Here is a 15,554-nt window from a genome sequence, read left to right on the forward strand (position 1 = left end):
AATTTAATAAAACAAAGTTAGCAATAAAAAAATGCTACTTTTCACTTCTTTCCTCAATCATGAATAAATGATTAGTCTACATGACAACTACAAGACCACAACAAATTGATAAATAACGTGCATAATATATAAAACATAATGACATCACAAACGCTTCAGCTGAGATTCACATAAACATATTTTCAAAAGGTGAAATTAGAGGATATGGTTTAAAAAATTGAATAAAGCAGCTAAAACATTATTATGTAATATAGGAGTATATTTACTAAGCAGTGTTAGGAGACAGAGTGAAAAGTGATAAGGTGCCAGCCAATCAGCTCCTACTATAACTGCCATCTCACAGGGTATATGACAGTTGGGAGCTGATTGGCTGGCACCTTATCACATTTTTCACTCTGTCTCCTAACACTGCTTAGTAAATAGACCCCATAGTGTCCCTACTCCCTACCAATAGCCCCTCTACCGGAATTTCAGCGAGTCAGAGGGGCAACTCCATGCAACCGTATTCCAGAGTGCAGCTGCTCCTCCTATAGCCCAGGTCAGAAGATGTGTAGGGGGTGTGGAGATATGGACTAAAATGGAGCTCACATCCACTAAAGTGGACAATGAATCCCCAATCTAACAGGGAGCACAGCTGTAATTTTGACACAACACAGGATGGGATGATGATATAGGCTTGGGTGCTGATATAATCTGGGGTGATGGTATAGGCTGGGGTAACGATATAAACTGGGGTTATAGGCTGGGGTGACCCCTGGGCATAAGACCAGAACAGCCACGTCTTTGGCGTGGAATTATTTTAACCCAAATCCTGACAACAGTTGTGAAGGCATCTGTACCATTTGTAAAGACAAAATTAGTAGAGGTAGGGACATTAACCATCTAGGAACCTCCACACTGTTAAGTTATCTGCAGCGCATTCATCAAAAATGTTTTTGCAAAATTCAGAAACTTTGGCTAAAAAAATAACAACAAGCAGTCCAGTGTCAGCTAGCTCACTTCTCTCTGCTAGATCCAAGCACCTGCCATCTTCACCACCAACACCTTCATCAACAATATACTCAATCATGCAATTGGTTTGTTTGGGCCCCCACAAAACAAGCTACCAATGGGCAGCTGACATTACTGACAATGATATCTATGTGCACAAACTGGCTTTACAGAGGCAAGATGTTGTCGCCATTATCATCATCTGAGTCCTCACACTCATCAGTGTATACATCATCTTCACACAATATTAATTTGTCCCTGCTGGAATCCACCATTACAGGTAGCTCTGTAATTTTTGGACCTAATTGGCGGTAAAGGTCTTTCTCGTAGAATTTGTTGTTCTTTCTGATGGACATCAACTTTTCCACATTTTGGGGAATTAGCCTCATAGGCCGATCACTGACAAGGTTCCCGGCTGTGCCGAAAACTCTTTCTGAGTACACACTGGAGGGTGGGCAGCTCAAGTAAAGCAAAGCCAGTTTGTGCAAGGGGCTCCAAACTACCTTTTTTTTCCTGCCAGTCGTCAAATGGGCTGTCTGACATGCCTATTTGGATGTTATCATTAAAAGTTTTGAATAGTCCTCAACCATTCTTTGAATGTTGACCATGTCAGATGGAGTCATGGTAGAGGTCTCATTAGGCAATTCTTTTAGACCTGACCTGATGTTAAAACTTGGTTGTGTTTAGTTATATGCATCACTAGTGGGTATTTTGGGAGAGTTTAGTTTTTTCTCTGCAGATGCACTTGCTGGAGAAACTGAAGGAAAAGCCATCACGTGCCACTTGAGCTGACAATTTGATTACCTACAGCTCTTTGTATCTCTTCAGATCTGTGTCTGTTGGGAAGAAAGACACATCTTCATCCCTTCAGGGATGAAAATCCACTCCCAGACGCTCAAGGATTCTCAAGAAAGACAACGTAAGACTTAAACCTTAAATCATGCATTTGTTGTTTGGCTTGTCCACATATCTGTGGTTAAGTGGACAGTGGGTACAACAGCATTTTGGAGGCCACTAATTAAGTTTTTTTAATGTCCCTGTACAGGTTGGGAAATGATTTTCTAGTAAAGTGGAATCTTTGCAAAGGATTGTTTAACAGTCAATTGTTTTTTGAAAGCACAACTAGTAGTCTTCCTGGTCCCCTTCTGGGATGAAAATCCACTCCCAGCAGCAGCAGGCATAGCACTCAAGGATTTTTCTGGGGCAAGGACTGATATGAATGAGTAAAATATTTTTTGTAAATGCCTCCCCTCCCCTCCTTCCTCATAAATTTGCTTCAGAATCAAAAAATGAAATACATTTACTACCAATCAACCCTTCCCTGCCTTCAACTACATACATACTCCAACTCCCTCAGGCCTCTTGAATACAAAAAATTGTTTTCTGATGTGCCATGCTGGAAGTTGAACTGCCACATGTTTTGACACCCACTGCTGCTGCTTAGCTTAGTCATCCAGCTATCTTGGCGCAAATTTTTGGCCTAAACCACATGAAAACAATATTGTGAGCTTTGAAGTGGTCAAAATTGACTGGAAATTAATGTTATTGAGGTTTATAATATTGTAGGGAGAAAAAAAAATGATGGGATTTTAGCAGATTTTATTAATTTTTGAAATAAATTCAGATCCAAAACCAAAACACGTAAGGGGCGGTTTTGGCAAAACCAAATCCAGATCCAAAACACAAGGAGATACAGATCAAAAAACAAAACTTGGAGGTTGGCGCACATCTCTAGTTATTTAGCAACATTAACATTGAGACTTCCAATTGCCATCTGTAATTAGCAAATATATGCTGTGTATCTTCAAAGATGTTAAACCAGGAATGATTTATGAATGAAGTGGGCCTGTATACAAGATTACCACTCTCCCCTCCCTTATATGGGACAATGGAAGAATACTGCATATAGTAGGGTCTCTCTTCTGTCTTATTTTCACATGTGCTCAAACCCCATTGGCACATCCCAAACCCTGGCCACTTCCACAGGCCCCTACCTGCTGCAGTGCTCAGTGGACAAGGGCTCTGGTCTTCACAGGATCTCCCACCACTGCAAGTCAATGTTGGAAGGAGCTCCTATTGATAATGTTACCAGCACTTTGCACAGACTGCCTATATCACTTAGCAACATGAGCAAAAGCATTAAAAAGGGCATGCGCATTACATAAAAAATAGACTGGTCTTGCTACAGCTTTTGTGGGTATACTCAAAACTGTTAGTCTTCCCGCAATAGCTGTTGCCTTGCCATCCCAGATTATTTTGGCCATCATCATCATATATTTTGTGCATATTTAATATGCACAAAATATATAACTAGAAATGCATATCTGGAGACTGTACTCCATGTGCCTTCCCAAGCAGAGGCACTGCAAGCGCAACATGCATTGAACTCGAAATTCCATATTATATTGCTATGCATTCACAGTAAAACAAATCCGAATAACGTGCTTCAAACTTGGATTTACTCATCACCAAGGCTAGATTAAGGGCCACATGGGTCCGGGGTTATTATGAAAAACAGAGGAGATCTGACCATTGTTGTTTGGGTGTGGTCAGTGCCATGTGGGCGTATACACCTCCTAACTTATCAGCCCTAATGTCTCCCTTAATATGCAATTATAAAAATGTAATCATCTTGAGAGAAAAATTGAAATACAATTTTAATGCCAAAGAATTATAGCCGACTGTGTGGCCAGCTGGTGGTTGATCAACATCATGTCATGATAATGAGCCTATTTTTATGTGGAGACCTGGGGGTAAATTTTCTAACGTTCGATTAGAGATTCATTTTTATGAATCTCTGAAATCTCCTGAGATCGAATTGAACTTGTACAGCAAAATCCCTTAGCAAATCTCAAATTTACTAAGAATGGATTTTGCTTTCGATATTCAAGTCAAATTTGATCTTGTTTCAGTTTAAGAAAGCATTTGCTATTCGATTTTGCATGTTCATGACCAAATCAAACAGCAAATCCCACTCCAAAATGAACTTCAAAGTTACAAATGAATAGAACTGCTTCATGCTTTCATTTTCAGCATGATCAGTTCATTTTGACACAGATATATGCATACATCAGTGAGATGCTTGCATGTATCTTACTATAAAAAGCTTGCAAAGAGTTAATGTTTTAAAAAAAAATGACATGGGGTCCCCCCTTAAAACAGAACCAGCCCCAGACTTTTCATAGCCAGTCCTGGTTGGGAAAAAATTGATTAGGGTTCCCCTGAACCTAATCACCTTTAGTAACCCTGCATCTCTCACCATTGACTTCAATGGTTGGGGTCGTTCATTGGCTGAGAGAACCAGGGGCTGACCTCTCTCAGACAATGAACGCTCAGACACGGCCCTACAAAGGGAAAAGCCACGTCTGAGCTCTTCATTCAGGAGGTAACAACCATTGCGGTTGGTATATGTTTTGTGGGGGGTTCTCCTATTTTTTTATTCTACGAAGACCTAGGATGCCTACAGGGAGAAGAGGACCGGTCCAGGTAATGTAGGTGAGTATGTATGTGTGAGTGTGTATGTATGTATTAAAACTATACTGTCACGGTGTGTGTGTATTGTGTTTATTTAAATTTTTCTTTACAGGTGAACTACAGATACCAGCAGGTCCTCAATGCCCCGCACGCTGTTACTTGTGGTTCTCCGAGTACCAGCATGTGGGGGAGCCTTGCTGAGACCTGCAATACTACTCATAAAGACAATGTTTACTACTCTCTTTTTACACTACACTTACACTATTAACCCGGCACCCACCGCCCACGGGTACCAGGGATAGCCCCGGGCTATCAGCCTAGGCCTGGGGTGCCATGGAGAGGGGGACCCCTTTATTTGGGGTTTCCCCAGCCTGGGTTGACTAGTGGTCAGGAGTAATGTTTTGGCTGTGACAATACCCCCCCCCCCCCCCGGTAGAAAGGATCTGGTGCTGGTTGTGGAAATTACAGGGGAACCCTACGCAATTTGTTCCCTGTACTTACACAAATGGGACTGGACGGGGCTGGTTCGGTTTTAATGGGGGACCCCACAACATTTTTTTTAACATTAACTCTTTACAAGCTTTTTACAGTAAGATACATACATGCATCTCACTGATGTATGCATGTATCTGTGTGAAATCTAACTGATCAAGCTGAAAACTAATGCATGAAGTTTTTCTATTCATTTGGGGATTTGCAGTTCGAGTTTGAGTTAATTTTTCATAGCAAATGAAGGGAGCCTATTGTTCTCTATGTGAAAACATCAATGCTTTTCAGAAATTTTATTTAATTTTAAATTCCTTTTTATGTTCGATTTGACATTCAATTTGGCCTTTAGTAAATCCCTTCATAATAAATTGTACCAAAATCAAATGCAAAATCGAACAGAAAACAAAATCGAACTATAGTAAATATACCCCCTGGAGCTGTAGCTTTATCTGCCCCATTGTTATTCTGTCCCTGCTCCCCACTCTATAGAAGGCCTTATATAACTACAAACAAAAATGTTATGTTATGTAGAGGATCTTCACAAACAATAATTAATGTAGAAGACCACATCTGGAGACTTTTTAAGTTAAAAGTATAAAATATATCCATATGGTCTATTTTACAAATGGAACCCTTATCCTGTATATAACCATAGATTATATACACCCTCTAGAAGTGTATACTTGTAATGTAGGTTTTTTTTTGTACTGGGGATATGCATATTTCTCACCTGGCTACCATTTTCCTTTACATTCATTTTCTTAAATCCCATGCCTGATTCACTTACTGACATTGAAGCATCAAATATATTTCTTGTGTAATGATATGGAAGACAAATGAAACTTACAACACACCCCATGAGCTGCAGTTACACCCAGGTGCTGCTAATCAGGGAACCACTGCAGAAATGCCACCCTGTCCTGTCCTGCAATAACCAAAACATAAAACAAATCAAAGGCCAGTCACAATTAAAGGAAACAATAATATATTGTCAGTATTTTCTCATTTGCAGTCAAGCATTTTAGGAAAACGTTAGGTATCTGTGCAGACATTTCATGCATAGAAGTGTTACCATGAATCATACATACAATGATACACATGGATCTTGCATATAATCAGAAAAGCATAGGGCCTGATTCAGAGCCGTTCGCTATTTGTGGTCGCTCGTTTAAAAACAAGGGGTGGCTATTCAAATGATCCGTACGCACATTGCAGTCTGTTCACACCTCTAAGTCTGAACGAGCGTGCAAAACATACGCTCGTTTATTTGTTAAAAACGCCCCCTGGCCGCTCGCATCCTACGTCATGTCCGCTATTTATTAGATTAATCGATTACATCGACCAGCGTATGAACTGCTCGCTATTCTTGTGGTTGGTGTTTGCTACCACAAATTTGCGAGCAGTTCTGGCTATAAAATAACCCAGTGACGTGGTCAATGACGCTGCTGTTTTAAATATGCACACCCATAAAACGCCCGTTTTGACCTTTAAGCACGCCTGCGTTCGGATCTCCACTCCCCATTTTCAAGCACCTTCCCCTGCTACCACCCATATACGCCTCATTCTGTCACTCAAAATAGCAGGCCCTCGCTATATTGCGTACCAACGATTTTCGGCCGCACTGACTGGTTTGCGCATGCGTACTAAAAACCGTACGCATGCGCAGATGTGCAAACATCGCTCGGAACGAGCGTACTGCCGCTAACGAGCGGCTCTGAATGAGGGCCATAGTTATGACTCTGGGCCTGATTCAGAGCCGGACGCTCTGACAGAGCGCTCGTTCTGAATCAGGGCTGTCATTCTTGTTTTTCAGAGCGGCCTCCTGTGGGTGACCACCCACAGCTATAGCGAGCGGCCAGGAAGATGGCCGCGATGGTCAAGACCATCGCGACCATCGGGCTTGCGACGAGACCCTTGTGGTAGGGTCACGTTGCCGCAAGCCCTAGAGTGCTTTCAGCTCAATCAGAGCCGAAAGCACTCCTACTGACATCACTTGTGATGTCAGTGGTTCCGGCCCCAGATGGTAGGCGTTCCCATGGGAACGCCTCCGTCTGGACAGCCACGCCCCCGGCCCACCCACCAAAGGGGGCGTGCTGTCACTCAACATCGACAGTGCGCCCCCCTTTGGTACGAGACCCGGAGCGACGATTTGCCCATCTCTATCCGGGTCTCGCGCATGCGCACTGAGCCACCATCGACCTGCTTGCTAGCGCATAGCGCTCGCGAGCGGGTCTGAATCAGGCCCTCTATGCAATGCTAAAATAAAGACAGAACATTTATGCTGTTAGTATTGCAGGCCACCGTGAGGTGGGGGAAGGGGATTCTGGGGTGTTTTGGGAGTTTTATGATTAAATAATGCCTTCTTACAATATCAATGTGCTTATCCTGTGCATTCCTTAATTATTTTACAGTAAGGGGTATATTTACTACATTTCGGGTTTTTAGAAATGGAATTGTTGCCCACAGCAACCAATTAGACTCTAGCTATTATCTTCTAGAAGGTGCTAGATAAATGACAAGTAGAATCTGATTGGTTGTTATGGGCAACAACTCCACTTCTAAAACGACACACTAGTAAATATACCCTAGTGTTCAAAACAGCTACTGCAGGTCAGTCTTGTTTCCTGAAATAAAGTCCTCCATATGTTATCATTCAATCTTCCTCCCATCAATTGCAAAGTATGTCCCCTTATTTAGAAATCCTCTTATACAGAATGTAAAAATACTGCCTTCTTGTACTCTACCAGTACATTTCATGTATTTATATGTTATTATCATATCATTTTTGCCCCTTCCGTCCACTGAACTTTTGTTTTATTTCCTGGTAAGTTTTACTATGGAGAAGATAATGTAGAAAATTTCTCATATGGACGCGATTCAATTCAAAGTGATGCTGAACATCCCCAGAAGAATTCAACGCACTGTTTGTTCCAACTAAAGGGTTTATACTCAGATCCTCCTGAGGGTGCAAGGAGAAATCCGACTAAAGTGCCGGCCGTGCGGCTGTTTGAAGGCTGAGCGCAGCAATAACAGCCACGAGGCCGGCACTTTAGTCGGAGAATGCCGGTTCTCACGACTAAACACCAAGATTAAGTCGTGATAACTGGCATTCTCCAATTTAACAGCATGATGAATTTAATAGGTCTGGTAGCTCCCTCCTTATTCAGTATCGCTTTTGATTGAATCGCGGCCATTATGATATAGATTGTGACCATACGCGTGTAGAGAGACGACCCAGGAGAAAGGGCGTGGCCTAATAGGGGAGGTGTGGCCACGTCCCCTTTGGAGGGGGTTTTGCAGTGGCATGAATCGCTGGGGAGGGGGCACTGTGAGCCTTTCAGCCCGGCGCAAATTCATGGGGAGAGCAATCATTGTGATTGCGCCCCCCCTCATGCAGAGGAGACAGCAGTGTGTGCTGGGCTGCTGAGATCTAAGAAGGAATGGGGGCAGTGTTGGACCCAAGACCCCACAGGGACCTTCCAACAAGCCCAGGTAATTAGTACCCTACCCCCCTTCTTGGCGCCCCTGAATACATAAAATATTATACATTAATTATAAATAATTCAAGTACAACTTGCATCCATCCATGATATATTAATTTAGTATCCCTCAACCTCCTTGCTATTACAGGACCCATCTTATCTCATGAGAAATTATATCTTATGAGCACTTTCTACTGGGAAAGTACACTTCCACCCATTATATTCCTTAGAAGTCTATACCTGAAGTCTATACCATCTGTCACTTCTCATAACTTCGTCTTTGTGTTGCTGTCATTCATTAGCCCGAATGTTCAGTCCTCAAAATCCTTTACAACTTTGCTGGTTCACATATTTTCTATCTTTTGACCAAAGTTTTATCATACTAGGGCCTCTATTTATCAACAAAACATAAATCCTTTAGCGCTTGCTAAAGGGGTTATGCCACCCTTTCTGGATTTAACAAACAGTTGTAATCTAAGATTACAGCTGTTTGTCACAGCATTTCTGTCACCATCTTTTAGATGGCGAGAGCGATCCGATCCCCATTGCCGGAAATGGAGACCTGGCACTGCCTTTCCGGCTTTAGCGAAGCCTTCCAAGCACTTCTGGGTCCCCGTGTCATGCACATGCGCATTTCCTAAGACTCCCATCGCTGGCAGCGTTAGACTGCCAGCCGGCAGGCAGGGGACCTCACAGAGGAGGAGGACTTTGCTGGACCTCGCCAGAGGGGTAAGTACTGGTAATTACCAGTGGATTGTTCGTTTGTATCACATTGATACTAAATGAAAAATTGCTTTATTGATAAATAGGGACCTAGATCCTTTCAGGATTCCCATTGACAAAACCAAAATATTTGCTGCCTCAAATATACTTCCATTTACAGTACTTCATATAGTAGTTAATCCCTGACAGCTTCATCTCCCATCTACTGTGATGGAAAGTATGTACATTTTGTCTTCTCTTGCTCTTCACTTTCTCCAACTTGTCATTCCTAGATCTCCTTTCTTTCCGCTGCACCTTACTCCTAGTTCCTGCACACAAATATAAACACACGTGCAGTGACAGCTCTTCTCAATATAAAGAATCAATTTTTTGACCCAGCCTCATTTACAAACTCCTGTCCTCTCCTCTTTGTCTCCAAACTTTGAGTAGCTTGTGTACAATTGATTATTTACATTTCTCTCCTCTCACTTCCTCCTCAATTCTCTTTGATTGGGCTTTCATCTCCAACTGTCCACTCAGTCTGTCCTTATAAAAAGAATTAACAGTTTACTCACAGAAGGACTAAAATTCACATCTCCTTACTAATTCTCCTACATACCATTCAGTCCTCTTCTCTACATTGTTGCTCAGCTCTACTTAAAGCTCATCATGTCCAAACAACCCCCAAATAATACTAAATTATTTTCAGTAACTGGAGAAGATGGAGACACAACTGTTTATTTAAATTCACAGCAATCCATCTAAAATTCTCTGGTGACAGCACTAACAGACTGACTGAGAGTGAACCTTCTGCGCTGTGTGTGGGAAAATGCAAGGATTAAATGACCATGTGCTGGCAGTAATGATGAGATGGACACCCTTTCTTCTCCCCTCTCAAACCATTTGCTGCCCATGTCCCCCACCTCTCAAGGGTAGGATTCTCTCCTGTTCATCACTTCCTGAGTCATCATTCTGGGTTACATTGTGGCTGTATTTCTAATCATCCTGATCTACCATTTGTATATACTGGCCTCCACAACACAGTAAGAGCACTACTGAGCAGTAACAATGATACAAGTAATGGGCCCATACATGTGCAATCAATTGGGGCAATTCTACATATTGCAGATGCTTATGTAAAACATTGGCAATGTATGGCGCTCACAGATTGCCAATTCTGACCAAAAAGTGATTGAAATTGGTGAATCAGGTTGTCCAACATGTTGGATTTCACTGACCAATTTGGGCTGTAGATTGCTAGTGTATGGAAAATATCAGTCGATTTTGCAGACCATTACTAGTATTTTACTAGCAAATGGGCACTTTCATAACATACAATCTGATCTTTGGATAAAAAAGATCTGCAAATCACTTAAAAATATTGGCAATGTATGGGTGTAAATTGATGGATTGTAGAATTGTTAAATCAGGGGGAAAAATTTAGAATTTGTGAATCTTTTTTGTGATTGCTGATGTATGAAGCCCTTAAGTCACAACATGACAGAGGTTGCGGTCATGTGGTGCCCGCAACCTCTGACAGTACCCAGAGCACATGTTCTGTTTGATCCACCCATGCTGTACAAAAACTCTACATCAGCAATTTTACTTTCACAGCTTCAGATTTCCTGGTTTCTCCCTGTTCTTTGTGTTCAAAATTCCCTGTAAATTTCCTGTAAAATTTTGCATATAAAATGCAGTTCTGCACACATAGCATGAAAGCTAACAAAACTAAGAACATGAAAGAAAAATCTAAGCTGGAAAGGTAATGTTGCCTGATTCAAGGGATATTTTGCCCTGATCAGAATAACATTTCATTGGAAAAAGGAAAAGAACCTGTAGGAGAAACTATAGGGGCCCCTGCTCTGATATAAAACATATTACTTGTACTTATAACTGATACTGAAATTTATCAGAGCAATTCAATAAAATGCAATGTTCTGAAGCATTCTGCAGCTGTACACAGCTGCAGAATGCTCTACATTGCTCAACATTGCTCTACATTGCTCAACACTCATTTTACTGAACACCCCAATGGAGGTGCAAAATAATATGTGCTATGTATATGTTGTGGTCATGATGTGCCAACATTCCGAGCTATCCTATGCACGTCACAATTAATACAATTGCACCCCAATACTGAGGCCAAGGAGAAAGCAGTATGAAATCCCCAAACTCCCTACAAACTGCTCTCTTCAACTTAGCTGAACAGGTTCCCAGAAATCTTTGACTCTTCCTGCAGATTGGTTTTACTGTTCTAAAACTGTCAGTACGCACCTGAAAATGGGTTTATAAAGGAAGGCTTAATAAAACATGAATTATACTGTATGACGGTAAATAGAATACTGCAATAGTGTGAGGATATTAGAAGCCATCAATGAATTGGCTTGTAAAAATCCATACTAACTTATTTTTATAATACTTAAATTTTGCTAATGATCACTGAAATGATGACTCACCAATTAAATTGAAGAGTTCCCTAAGACATCTAGATACATAAAACAACTACAGAGGTTATTTCTTCTTCTGTCTCATTATTTTTATGGAAATTAATTTACCAAAATTCTCTTTTAATTAAAAATTAATTCTAACACAGCTAAAAGTTCAGATTGAGGCTTCAGCAACAATAGGGCACGACACTATTGTACCCATACGGTTACCTCATCTCTAGCAGTGTACTGTAAAACAAACATGGAGACACTAAAACATGTAATAACACTGTTAGTCAAGCTCTATATGGAAAGATGTACTATACGACAGAGTAATATACATCTTGGGACAGAAACAAATTTAGATCTTGGCAAAGCCAATTTGCAGCGAGGGGGCGGGGCTTAAGAACATGGTGCCAGCCTGCTAGATCCTGTCCCTATAAGATCTGTTGCAAAGTAAGTTTTTTGTAATGTACTGTATATGTGACATAGGCATGTGTGACATATGTATGTGTGTATGTATATATGTGTGTATATGTGTATACACACACATATATATATATATACACAGTATATATATATATATAGAGAGAGAGAGAGAGAGAGAGAGAGACCCCCTAAAAATCCTGCATTTGCCCCGGTCCCATTGCTCTAAATTGTGGGCTACGTGCAAAAGGAGCCAGTATATGCTCTGCATGAAGAAACAAGCACTTGGGTCATTCCATGGTAAATCACCTTGCAGGGTAACGTTGCAAGTCTGTGCATGGCTGTCAACAGCAAAGGGAGTTTGTGTGAGGTTGGTTTTATATGCTGAAAAAGTGATGAGACGGGTCATGCTTTTGAAGACTGTATACAGGAGTTACTGATTGTTTGTTATATCATTTTATAACGTGAGTTACCATAGAATTACCCACTTGTACCCTTTGCATTGTAGCATAGTTTGTCAATGTGCAATATTGCTCCTTTTTTGCTTTGCTCCCACTTTTGAATCATTCGCCATATTTGTAAGCTAGAATGACACAATAAAGAGAGGACACTTTAAACACTATTGAATAGTCTAAAACATAGTTTTGTTATTTCTTTATGTGTGTAAGCCTTTGATGTTGCACTACCTGCAGGGAGACTTGCCAGGGCCAAGATCCTGAAACTGCCTCCTCACCATTTACAATTCTGGCATAACCAGTCACCACTGGGGTTATGCTGGGAACTCCGCAGCCTATTAGAAATAAAGGCTTTGCAATTATTATACAGTGTAGAATATTCAGCATTGCTTGTCCTATTTCAATGGCATGTATGGTAAATTGTGCCCTACTAGGAAATCTCTGAAAAAGTGCTCCTGACTGTATATTACCTAATTATGTAGTTAATACAATTTTAGTAACTATTGATTGGGTGTATAAATTGCATATTAACTATCCCATTGTGATAACTTATTACCAATACATGATGAGCGTCCACATAGAAAGTAGGAAAAAGTGTTTTATCTGTTTTAAACATTTGTCATTCTGAAATATCTATATGTAAGTCTTTGGTTTTCAATAAATATGGAGTCACTTGCTCATAAAATAAATTATGTTATTACAAATAAATAAATTAAACTTACCATAAGCTGCACTGACAAAAACCAAACAGGAGACAAGCCACAGGAAAGCCATTATTAATAGTAGTTTATTTTTGTATTCTGTGGAGAACTTATTTACTGTATGATTAGAACTTCATAAGATATTGATTTGCTTAATGATTTGATGCAATTTGACAGATCAAGTAGAACAAGCAATATATATTCAGAATTTTCCATTTGTTAGGAATCCGGCATGCCCTAGTATCTGAGGCTATGTACACTTAACCTTTATCATAGTATTTGTACTTTAAATAAAAACATACTAAAATAACAACTGGTAAAGTATATGTTAAATGAGTAACTGATAATTTTCTGTTCCACATTATGGCAAGTTTCCATGTGTCTTTCTTGGGTTTTTATTTGTACAAAAGTATACTTTAACAAACCAAGGTCAATTATTCAGTTTTGAAGATTCTGTTATACATCGAAATGAAGAGAAATTAGGACGGGATATAGTCAGGAAGCCGACTGCCAGCTTCCCGACTGTCAAATTCCGGCAAGGTACTAATGACAGGCGTTGAAAACCCAACCCCTGTCATTAGACCGACGCCGGGATCCCGACAGCCGGCATACCGAATGAAGATAAGCCGGGCGCAGGGTGCGGGGGGGGAGGGTTAGGTTTTAGGGCTTCCGGGGGGAATTAGGGTTAGGCACCCCCCGGGAGGGTTAGGTTTAGGCTAGGGAAGAGGGTTTAGGGTTAGACACCTCCCCCTGGAGACTTAGGTTTAGGCTGCGGGGACGGGGGGGTTAGGTTTAGGCACTTAGACGGGGGGTTAGGGTTAGGCACCTCTAAAGAAGAGTTAGGGTCAGGGTGGAAAATAGGGTTAGTTATACTTACCTTATTAGCGATCGGGATCTTCACCCCTGCTGGGCTTCCGCTGTCAGGATTTGAACTGCCGGCCATGCAGCCGGTGGTATTACCTACTACACCCGGTGAGCTATTACTTTCAGACATCTTGGTAACCCCGATCTTCGTAGCTCACCCTATGCAACTTTTGATGGGTGTTTTTTGAAGAACCGGGTGTATTGGGAAGGCTGTCATACAGTACCCTGTCAGATGTGAAAGACAGCATTAGACATCATGTGCTGGCTATTCCATCTGACATGTTATACTTTTTGAATGGAAACTGTTATTGACCACAATAAAGGAAACATTGAACAATTGTAGTGCTCTCCAAGTGATTTGTTTCACCCCATTAGGAATGGCCATTGACTATCAATTGTTAACAACCATCCCTAATCCTTTGTGTATGATATAACATGGTTTTTAAGAAGGCTATGATCACTATTACATCAAAAGGAAAATAGGAACACTCAGCGCTAATCATTTATGAGTATCAGGTGTATCGCTGCAGTGATAAAAAAGAGGCTGATATACCTTTGTTGGGAATCAGTCCATACACATAAAAATGTTCATATAGCTATACAAATATTTATTCAATTTAATCTAATAGCATAAAAACAATAACAAGAAGATACATTATTAAATAAAAGGAAGAATAAATTAAGAATAACTAATTAAAATATTTAATGTAAATAGCAGCAAATTCCAATAAGCATACATACAGTAGATAATAAGTATAAATAGCAGCAAATTATAATTAGCATATATACCCATACATTTTATACATAAACTTCCTCATGGATCTACTAATATCTTAGGGCAGATCAGGCTCTGGCTAAAAAAATCAGCAGTGTGTCCCATGAAATAGCAACATAGTTCACCTGTGATCCTTTTAGTCATCAGAAAAGATGTAACAGTTTCACAATTGATACAAAATGTAAAGTGTAACTGGTGCTTATAAACTCTCAGTTAGGAGTATATACTTTTTCTGGGGATCCTTTGAAGCATATATCCAAACTCGTTTTACAAATAGTCCCAATGGCCAAATATTACAGCATATGTTAAAACGTTATTCGCCACTATTACATCAACCTAGTAGTATGCCCCTTGCAGGATGAATGGGTAAACTTGTAGCCACACATGTAGCAATGCTTCTTCCCAGCAGCAGTGAGGAGAGACTCCCACTGGTAAGAAATAAACAGCCACTGGCAGTGTAACTGGGTGTGGCGGTTGGGCCAGGCCCAGTAGCAACTGCACCTACTATAGCTACTCCCATGTTTGTAACTAATAAATCAATGATGGTTCGGGCATTCTCTGCAGTACTTGTTGCCCAAAATCTCTGCAGTACTTGCTGCCATTTGCACATAGACAGCTTTGCAATTCCGTTCTTGCTAATATGCAAATGCAGTAGGAGGTGTTTGACACCCCCTGCTGCATTTGTGATTCCGAGGTCGCAGGCTGGGATTACCATCGCGAATATTGGTCGCGATGGTGTATGGCGGCGGGCCGCCGGCCAGCTGAGTAAG

General features: G+C 40.9%; 1 pseudogene; it reads right to left on the bottom strand.

Annotated features, from left to right (window-relative positions):
• Nucleotides 1–13,218, bottom strand: part of LOC148510715 (chymotrypsinogen B-like) — a 37,868-nt pseudogene extending 24,650 nt beyond the window's left edge.
• Between the last annotated feature and the right edge of the window lie 2,336 nt (nt 13,219–15,554).

This window comes from Taudactylus pleione, unplaced genomic scaffold (assembly GCF_031769625.1).
Source record: "Taudactylus pleione unplaced genomic scaffold, aTauple2 ptg000313l, whole genome shotgun sequence".
In the NCBI taxonomy this organism is placed as follows: domain Eukaryota; kingdom Metazoa; phylum Chordata; class Amphibia; order Anura; family Myobatrachidae; genus Taudactylus; species Taudactylus pleione.